Below are 11,140 nucleotides of genomic sequence, written 5' to 3'. Positions count from 1 at the left end.
AAAAATATGTAAAAATGTTTTTGTTTTTTTTTTTAAAAGATGTCCTGTAAGGGGATCTTAACCCTTGGCTTGGTGTTGTCAGCACCACGTTCACCCAGTGAGCAACCGGCCGTCTGTATATGGGATCCGAACCCTTGGCCTTGGTGTTATCAGCACCACACTCTCCCGAGTGAGCCACGGGCAGGCCCGTAAAAATGTTATAGTATCATTTACTTTATAAAATCAACTCAAAATTATACTGGTCTGCTTACAAACAACTAATAAGTTACTAGAATTGAATCAAGTTGGATGGCTTGGTATAAAATATTTAACCAACTGAAAATAAAAAGAAGGTAGGAATAACTCTGATGGATGTGCAGGACCTGTATTTCCCATTGAATGTTTTCTTCCTGTCAGGTTTGTACTTTAACACGAGAAGATAACCGCTCATTGGGTGTTATTCCTGAAGATGAGCAGCTCCATGTGCTCCCCCTGTATAAACTTTCAGGAACAGATGAGTTTGGCTCAAAGGAAGGAATGGAAGCCAAGATCCAATCTGGGGCCATCCAGGTACTCAAACCCTTGCGCAAAAAAAGAACACGTTTTACTCAGCCTGTTCCTCGTTCTGGGAAGAAGAGGGCTGCGATGATGACGGAGGTTCTTGCACACAAGATAAGGGCAGTGGAGAAGAAACTCATTCCTCGGGTCAAGCGGAAGAACAGCTCTCCATCAAGCAACGGTAAGGCCTCCCCGCTGCCGCTGTTTGTGAGCCACACGGCACCTGCTAATTTTCTGTGCTTAACTTTCATTGACAGAAGGGCATGGACTTTCCTCACTTTTTTTTTTTTTTTTCTCTATCTTTGCTGCTTTCCTCAGGATGAGGCATTTTGAAAAGAAAAAGATTAGAGCAGATATTAATTAATTAACTAATTGCTCTCAAATCTTGTCTTTGCTATTATAGTTTGCTTAAAGTTAAAACTAAGACACTGAATGGGCCGGCCTGTGGCTCACTCGGTAGAGTGCAGTGCTGATAACACCAAGGCCCCGGGTTCGGATCCCATATAGGGATGGCCGGTTCGCTCACTGGCTGAGCATGGTGCTGACAACACCAAGTCAAGGGTTAAGATCCCGGTCATCTTTTTAAAAAAAAAACAAAAACTAAGACACTGAATATATTTCTACATATGTGCCAAAATTTAAAGTCAACAAAAATGTGACCCATCAGTATTGCTTGGTAATTTTTTCTACTTATCGTTTTTTTATCTTTTAACACATTATTGTCATTATTGATGTGAATGATCCATCTATTTTGAAGCCCTACTCAGAAGAAATGACATCACTTCCTGGAAGCCTTACTTGGTCACCTAACATTAATTTAAGTACTCAGTCAACAAATAATACCAAGCACTACTTTGAACTATTCTAGATGTTGTAAATGAAGGGGGATACTGCTGTGAAAGGATTCCATTTAAATATGATTGTCAAAGAAGGATTCACTGCGATTGTGGCATTCCAAGAAATATGAGAGTCAGCAATGTGGCTATTTGGATGCAGGAATTTATCTTGAATATTTGAAGCAAACAAAGAAGCCAGCATGGCTGGAACAGAGCATGGAATAGAAATTATAGTATATGGGATCAGAGAGGTAAGAAGGATGTCTGAGTAATTTATCTCAGGCTTTGTAGACAGCTGCGAAGAATTTGGCCTTTATTGTGAGTGAGAGGAAGGTTACTGGAGATTTCAGAATAGAGAAAGAAGGGTTGTGATCTGACTCTGTGGTCACTGGGTTGAAACTAGAGTAAAAGGGAGCAGAGGATAGAAGAGTAGAGAGATCATAAAGAGTCTATCCTAATAACTCAAGGAGAGAGAGGATGGAGCTTGGACCAGAGTGGCTAATGAGGCAGATATGAGAAATTTCTGATTCTGGATATGTTTTGAAGATAGAGTCAACAAGAATTCTGACAGATTAAATATGGAGTACAAGACAAAAAAAGTGTGAAGGATTACATACCTAAGGGTTGAGTTCAAAGAGGTTCAGGCAGGAAATACAATTTTGGAGGTCAAAAGCATAGAAGTAGTATTTAAAGCTGAGAAACTGAAAGAGATAAAACAGAAATTGAAACATATATCTTGGGAATTTGTACAGGCTTCAGACATGAGGAGGAACCAGCAAGGAAAATTTAGATCTGGTGAGGTAGCACTGAAACCAGACTATAGCGTTTTGAGAAGTGAATGAATGACTTGCTAAGTACTGCTCCTCTGTCAAGTGACAGGAAAAATGAGATTTCACCATTCGATCTGAAGGCTATCAGAGGCCCTGTGAGAGCACGTTCAGTAGAGTGGTAGAGTAGAGAATGAATGAAGTGGATTTATGAGGATGTGGAAGAGGAACAGACACATTCTTTTGTTTGGCTCTAAAGGGGAACAATGGAATGCACTGAAGATTATAGAGTTGAGAGGGTTTTTTTAATGGAAAATTTCCAAAATGTACAAAGTAGAGAGAATTATATAGTGAACCCCACTTCCCTCATGTATTCTCAGTTTAAAAATTTTTAAATACATTTAGGGCCGACCCTGTGGCGCACTCGGGAGAGTGCAGCGCTGGGAGCACAGCAGTGCTCCCGCCGCGGGTTCGGATCCTATGTAGAGATGACCGGTGTGCTCACAGTGCTCACTGGCTGAGCGCGGTGCGGCCAGTCTCAAAAAGGACAAAAAAAACCAAAAAAACATACCCTCTGGCTGGCCAGTGAGCTCAGTTGGTTACAGCACAGTCTTGTAACAGCAAGGGCACAGGTTTGGATGCCCATACTGGCCAGCCACAAAAGAATAAAATAAAATAAAATACATACCCTCACCCAGGTCCCCTCCCCTTAGATTATTTTGAAGCAAATTACAGAGATATCATATCACCCTGATTGATCAGTTTGTGTCTCTAAAAAAAAGGAATCTTTTTTTTTTTTTGTCTTTTTTTGTGACCGGTAAGGGAATCGCAACCCTTGGCTTGGTGTCGTCCGCACTGCGCTCAGCCAGTGAGCGCACCAGCCATCTCTATATAGGATCCGAACCCGCGGCGGGAGCGTCGCTGCACTCCCAGCGCCGCACTCTCCCGAGTGCGCCACACTCTCCCGAGTGCGCCACGGGGCCGGCCCAAGATAAGGAATCTTTATAACCACAATATTTAAAACAAAATGAAGTCCAGTAATGCCTTAATTTCAGTTAGTGTTCAAATTGCTCCATTTGTCTCCTAGTTTTTTTGTTTCTTACATTTGGTTTGTTGAAGTCAGTGTACAAACAAGGTTACACATTGTGTTTTGTGATATAGAAGGCTACTTCAAAAAGTTCATGGAAGGGCCGAGCCTGTGGCGCACTTGGGAGAGTTCGGTGCTGGGAGCACAGCAGCTGCGCTCGCGGTGTGGCCGGTTTCAAAAAGGACAAAAAAAAAAAAAAGTTCATGGAAAAGCAGAATTAAAAATTAACAATCTTTCCATGAACTTTTTGAAGTACCCTCATATCTCTTATGCCTCTTTTTATTTCAAGTACACTTTTCCTCTTTCTACCGCTCTCTCTCTTCTCCTCCTCATTATAGAAGGAAACATTGTCCTTTACAGACTGGACTTTTTTTTTTTTTTAATTAAAAGATGACCGGTAAGGGGATCTTAACCCCTGACTTGGTGTTGTCAGCACCACACTCCCCCAAGTGAGCGAACCAGCCATCCCTATATAGGATCCGAACCCGTGGCCTTGGTGTTATCAGCACCACACTCTCCCAAGTGAGACACAGGCCGGCCCTACAGACCTGATTTTGCTGGTTACCTCCCTGTGGTATTACATGTTTTCTGTCCTTTCTGTTTCCTTTAAACTGGTGCTAATTCTAAAGGCTTGATCAAATTTATCTTCATTGTATTTTGGGTTTTGTTTGGTTGGTTGGTTGGTTTTTTTGGTTTTTAATACCAGGGCAAGAACACTTATCTGTGACTTGTACATTCCTATTTTCTTCACATTTGGAAGCACATCGTGTCTAACGGTTTCTCTTTTGGTGATGTTAAGACTGATCCATAAATCAAATGTTTTCACTGTGATTGATTATAAAGTTTTCTGTTAGCTTTTTAGCTAGTGGTTCTAGAAACATTTATGATCATTGCTTACATTCTTTATTTTCCTAGGATTAACAAAGTTTATCATTCTTTTTCTGATTATTGGTTAATCTTTTAAAAAGAAATATTTTCCTTATCAATAACTTGGTAATTTTGGGGCTGAGCCCATGTGGCGCACTTGGGAGAGTGCAGCGCTGGGAGCGCAGCGACGCTCCCGCCGCGACGCTCCCGCCGTGGGTTCGGATCCTATATAGGGATGGCTGGTGCGCTCACTGGCTGAGTGCTGGTGCTGACAACACCAAGTCAGGGGTTAAGATCCCCTTACCGGTCATCTTTTAATTAAAAAAAAAAAAAAGTCCAGTCTGTAAAGGACAATGTTTCCTTCTATAATGAGGAGGAGAAGAGAGAGAGCGGTAGAAAGAGGAAAAGTGTACTTGAAATAAAAAGAGGCATAAGAGATATGAGGGTACTTCAAAAAGTTCATGGAAAGATTGTTAATTTTTAATTCTGCTTTTCCATGAACTTTTTTTTTTTTTTGTCCTTTTTGAAACCGGCCACACCGGGAGCGCAGCTGCTGTTCTCCCAGCACCGAACTCTCATAACTTGGTAATTTTGAATTATAATTCATACAGGGAAGTAGAATAAATGCTTAAACTATTTGCCTTTATTCATCAGTCTTCAGAATACAAGTTGGTTCCCAAGCATCTTCTAGTGTGATTTTTTTAAAAATTTAGTATCACTTTGATCTCACAGTTTTAACATAGTTTATCTTTCAATGCATGTTAGTTGTGGTTTGTTTGTTTGTTTGTTTGTTTTTTCAATAAAATATTACAGCGCTTAAAAATGCTGAAATTGTCCCATCTTTGGTCTATAGAGACTCCTCAAGCTGGCTTCTGAATTCTTTTGTCACACCCTGATTGTCTGATAGCTTCCTTACCTCCTGTTCCAACAAGATGTTCCACATTCTTCCTTTAAAATTCTGTCCCATATCTAAAATCAGCGATTTCTCAGAGGAGCCTACAGAAAAAAAAATACATCATGAATTTATACTGATATTCAAACTTATAATTACAGAGTATTCCCTAGCTTCTTTCATTTCTACATTTGTAAGAAAGGTTGTGTAATTGTTTTTGTAAGATGAGAGAAATGACAGTGCAAGTATAGTGCTAGGAAAGATTCTGTAGGGAAATACTGATGAGGCAAGATGGGATGAATCATCATTCCTTCCTGTTTGTAGCTCCACTTTACAGATATTTAATTTAGTTTTACTTTACAATTTCACATATCTGGTTCCATGCTGCTTTTAAAGAGTAACCATATCATTTTCTTCACTGTGTCATTTTCAAAGAGTATCCTTACATGCAGGCTTAAATGGAAATCATTTTTTAATGTCATCTTTTAGCTATTTTCTTATAGTAGATTGCCAGATATTAGTAGCCATATGCACAATATTTGGCTGATATCTGCCAGTTTGTAATCTCACCCATCAGAACTTTTTTTACAGATTCATCTGACTCAATAAGATTCATCAATCTTTTAATCTTTCCTTCCCATGATCTATGATAATAGATGCTGCCACAGATAACAGCATGTTTCCTGATGTACTACTACTTGCATCTTATGTGTAAGTTCTCTTTAAGAATGAGAGCTGTCACATGGCAGGTTGTGTCATTTGAGAGGATAATTGGAGATCTTCTGAGGTCAATCAATGTTTACTATGATAACATTATTTAAAAACATGGCTCTTTTACTTTCTTTTTTTTTTTTTCTTGGTCCTAAAATTCATTGTTTATGCACTTCCATAAATTTTGTTAGAACTTCAAAACAGGGGAATGTCCTCAAGAAAAATGTTTCCATTTGATCTGAGGTTTGTGTGGATATGTTAGAGCAAATTATCCACTCTCGCCGGTTTGCTAGTAATGATCTACCTACTTAGTGAGAAAGATACAAAGATGGAGTGTTCTTGCTTTTGAGGGTAACAAATGTTTTATTTTCAACTAAAACTTTTGTATGACTTCCCCTTGCCTAATAATTAACTTTTCCAGTTATGATGCTTTCATTACCCAGAAATTTTTATGAACTATTATTTTATTTTTACTTTTTCAAAATTGAGATTGTATCATACCTAAAATGTATCTAAACATCTCTTTGGGTAGTTAAATATTCCTCTATGTCATATTATCACCTGCACAGTATTCCAATGTATAGTTGTATTATTTACTTCATAACCAATTAGGTCATTTCTTTCTTTCTTTCTTTCTTTTTTTTTTTTTAAAGACTGGTTAAGTGCAATAATGAGAAGGAGGAAAGTAGAATTCCATCTGTAACTGACTGTGACCGATCAACTGAGAGAGCTCACTACCTTAGGACTAGGCAGTCATTTCTAATATTTTACTATTTAAAAAAATTAACATCCATACTTTTGGCTAAATCTTTGCATTGATAAGATTACTTCCAAAGGGAAGAATTCTTCAAGGAAAATTGTTGGGTGTAAGAGTATACCAAACTGCCTACAATTTTTTAGTTCATGTGTGTGTGTTTTGAAATAAATAGAACAAACTTGGCTAACATCAATGTTTTGTTATATTATTCTTTGTAATCTCTTTAAAAAGTACAACAACTACCTAAAGTAGTTTGTATTTATCTTCACATTTGGTGTCCTTTTCTCTGTTTAGGGAATAAAACTGAGATGGTGCAACCTGAAATAAAAAGTGAAACTGAACCCCATTTTATCTTCAAAGGTTCAGACAACACTAAAACCTATTCTCTGACCCCATCCATTCCTCACCCAGTGAAAGAGGCAAACCTTTCTCCAGGCTTCTCCTGGTCCCAGAAGACTGCTTCAGCCACAGCTGCTCCACTTCAGAACGGCACAACAGTCCTATGCAGGTTTTCAGAAAGAGGTAGCATTCCCCACTGCACAATGCCTTCTGGAAGACACAGTGGTGCTCATGCAGCTGCTGGGGAATGCGTTGGAATTGCACAGCCTTTTGAAGTGGCTCCTCTTCCCACCCTGTCTGCTCCCATGACAGATTCCCTGGTTTATTCTGAGCCTCCCACGGGTCCAACTGAGCAGCTAACTTCTAATCAGCCTAACCAGCAGCTCCCATTCCTCACCTCTTTTCATGAACTTGCTTCCTTTCTAGTGGAAGAAGATGAGCAGCATTCTGAAGCAGATGAGCCTCTATCAGATGACCCCATGTCAGACAACCTCCTGACACCTTCTAAGAAGGATTTGCCCCACATTATTTGCTATTATTCAGACAGTGAGCACATCTTCTCGGATGGCAATATTGGTGGGGTGGCCATAGCGCCCACTCATGGCTCGGTTTTGATTGAGTGTGCCCGGCGAGAGCTGCACGCTACTACTCCTGTCAAGCAACCAAACCGGAATCATCCCACTCGCCTCTCCCTTGTATTTTACCAGCACAAAAACCTGAATAAGCCCCAACATGGTTTTGAACTAAACAAGATTAAGTTTGAGGCTAAAGAAGCTAAGAATAAGAAAATGAAGGCCTCAGAGCAAAAAGACCAGGCAGCTAATGAGAGTGCTGAACTATCCCTTGAAATAAATGAATTGAACCTAATTCCTTCTCATAAAGCATTAACATTAACCCATGACAATGTGGTCACCGTGTCCCCTTATGCTCTCACACAGGTTGCGGGTCCCTATAACCATTGGGTCTGAAGGTTTTTCTCCCCTTCTTAATGCCTTTGCTAGTACAGTGCATTTTTTCAAGGTGCTGTTAAAAGGAAGTCATGTTGTCGTTTACTATATCTTCATCTCACCCATTTCAAGTCTGAGGTTTAAAAAAAATGGGTTGGGTAATTCTTAACTGTGACTATATTTTGACAATTGGTAGAAGGTGCACATTTTAAGCAAAAATAAAAGTTTTATAGTTTTAAATACATAAAGAAATGTTTTGGTTAGGCATTAACCTTGATAGAATCACTCAGTTTGGTGCTTTAAATTAAGTCTGTTTACTATGAAACAAGAGTCATTTTTAGAGGATTTTAACAGGTTCATGTTCTATGATGTAAAATCAAGACACAGTGTTAACTCTACACAGCTCCTGGTGCTTAACCACATCGACACAGTTAAAAATAAGCTGAATTATTATTTCATGGTGCCATTGTTTCAACATCTTCCAATCATTGCTAGAAAATCGGCACATTTCTTTGAAATAAACCAATGAAATGTTTTCTCTCTTAAAATATTTCTCCTGTATAAAATAAATCATTATTGTAGTAATGGTTGGAGGCTGTTCATAAATTGTAAATATATATTTTAAAAGCACTTTCTATTTTTAAAAGTAACTTGAAATAGTATAGTATAAGAATCCTATTGTCTATTGTTTGTGCATATTTGCATACAAGAGAAATCATTTATTCTTGCTGTGTAGAGTTCCATCATGTTAGCTGCAGTATGTATTCTGATCATGTGTATGATTTGTGTTCTTTCACGTGTCCTTTCACATTCAAATGTTAGCTACTTATATAAAATAGTTAGATAATGCAAAAATTGTCAATTATCTCTAAAATTGGAATTAGGAAACATATCACCAATATTGATTAGCATTTCTTTAGAACTAAATAAGAGTGGTCTCTTCTGATTTATTGAGCAACAGTGGCCTCAATTTACTTTCATTCCAGCTTTCTCAATATAAACCATGAAAGGTGTTTCCAAAAGGAGATGTGGCAGAATAGGATTCAGAAGAGTCAAATGCTTATAATGTTTCAAGGTGATAAAATACAAAAATTAAGTAACCAGAACCCTAACCATCCCAAATTGCCTTATTTGTTCTGAAAGTCAAATAAGATACAGAATAAAAATAATATTCCTGTAGAAAACTTTTGAAAACAAATGCCCTGTCACCATCACGTGCTGCACCTTCTGGTCAATCAGTAAGAATAGTATTAGAAACATGGCTTTGTCCATTAAGAGCTAATCCAATCCAGTTGGTTGTCTCAGCATATTAGATGAGATGGGTAAACAGTAACTCATCTTCTCTGATAATTGTCTGCATTCTAGGTAACAGGAAAATAAGCATCCCGTTTATTTTAGTCTTCCCATTATTTTTTCCCATTACTTTATTGGCTCATTTTATAGCAAAACAAAATGGATTACCCAAACAAAATGTTTAGAACAAGAAGAACTCTCAAAGAAATACTTGATTCTGTTAAAATGCAGAGGTGCTATAACATTCAAAGTGTCAGATTCCTTGGGAATATGGAAAACCTAATGGTGCTTCTCCCTTGGAAATGCCATAGGAAGCCCACAACCGCCAACACTCACAATTTTGGTGCAAAAGCAGTTTCAGCAAGCTCTCTAAAGAAAAACTCATTGTAACTTATTAAAATAATATATGGTGCAAAGTATCAGTTTTCAAGCTTTTGACTAATCCTAATAAAGGAATATGAAGGGATTGTAAATAACAAAATGTCCATTGACAGACCATCTTGTACAAGTAGATTTCTGCTTCTTGAAAATGTAAAATAGGGTAATTCTTTGACTTGTTTTAGTATTTTGTGTGCCTTAGATTTCCGTTTTAAAACATGTATATTTTTGTGAGCCTAAGGTTTCTTATACATAAAAGTATATAAGTAAGTGATTGTTTATTGCTTCAGCTGCTTCAATAAGATATTTACTAGTAGTAGATTATCAGATACACCCTTGTGATATTACATTTTAGATTTTAGGCCTTAGCTCCCACTAGAAATTATTTTCTCACCAGATGTAATGGATAAAGTTTTATTGTCCTTTATCCATCCACCCATCGATCCACTCTTCCAGTCTACACTTATTGAATGCCTGCAAAATTTAAGTATTGCTTTGGTTTTTCTTTGAATCACCACCTATGACATAATAAACTTGAAGAATTAAAATCCCAAAAGATACCCTTACAAATATATATTTTTTAAAAATAGCAAATTACCTTCAAAACAATCCATGGTAATATATCTGCAGTAATTCAAATCAATTTGTTTCTAATTTTAAATGTTTCTTAACACTCTAAACTTTAAACACCAGTGTTGATGGTTGGGATTTGTGAATCTTATTGCAGTTTACCAAAACAAGTACATGAAAATATCAAGTTTCAACTAAAGTGTTTCCATTCCAGTGTTGTAATTAACATCATGAATGGACTGCCTCAATTGATAACCCCGCTGTGGGAACCACACTTGATTTCTACTTTGTTGGACTCTTTCCTAATTTTTAACAGTTTACCATTCCATTCTGTGCCCTGTAATTTTTAAAAAGCTTATGCTTATTTAATGTTCTACAGCATTGTGTTTGTATGCTGGCTACACTGCTTTAAAAATGCTCTTTCTCATGAAGCAAGGAAATAAATTTGTTTGAAATGACATTTTCACTCATAAAACTGGTCATCTAACATTATTTCTATACATATTATATTTTACTATAATGATCACCTTTTCTTTTACCTCTTTTATAGCACTCACATTGGTTTTCAAATCTTCTGCCTTTGTTCGTGGTATGATCATTGAATTCATTGATACTTGACCTCCAAGTTAGCACAACCGATTTATATGTTACAAACTTACCAACTATAATGAGTGATAAACTCCTGTCTGTTGTAGAATCGTACAAAATATCATGCTGTCCCTCTAAATTCCATTTCTAATGGCTCTTAGGCCATTGCTAAAATTTTTTTCCCCTGTGCTGTCAGTGTCACCTAACATCTTGTTTCCAATTCATCCACAAAGTACCAAACAGACCATTCATAAACCTAAATGAAGTATGGTATAATTGGAAAGTGAGGCTATCTGAAAATGTATGGCAAATTTTTGCAACATGTTGACACCTTAAATAACTTTCCAACATCTTTATTATTCAATCTGCATGCGGATGAAATAATTTCACTTGTTAAATATAGAACTTCAACCAGATGACATCCATAAGCAATTTACTTAAGACACAACCCCAATACATACTTAATTGGAAAAAAAATTAATTGAATGCATACCCTTGTGTAATGAGCTACTGACTTAATTTTATATAAATTAACCTACTTTCTAACATTATTACTCCAGTGGACTCCTAC

General features: G+C 37.3%; 1 pseudogene; it reads left to right on the top strand.

The window, feature by feature from the left end:
* The first annotated feature begins 396 nt into the window (after nt 1–396).
* LOC103595145 lies at nt 397–7,761 on the top strand (annotated as a pseudogene).
* The last annotated feature ends 3,379 nt before the right edge of the window (nt 7,762–11,140 follow it).

Source organism: Galeopterus variegatus, unplaced genomic scaffold, assembly GCF_000696425.1.
Source record: "Galeopterus variegatus unplaced genomic scaffold, G_variegatus-3.0.2 Scaffold1691, whole genome shotgun sequence".
Taxonomy (NCBI): Eukaryota; Metazoa; Chordata; class Mammalia; order Dermoptera; family Cynocephalidae; genus Galeopterus; species Galeopterus variegatus.
Note: the sequence above shows the minus strand (reverse complement) of the source record. Positions and strands in the feature narration are given on the sequence as shown.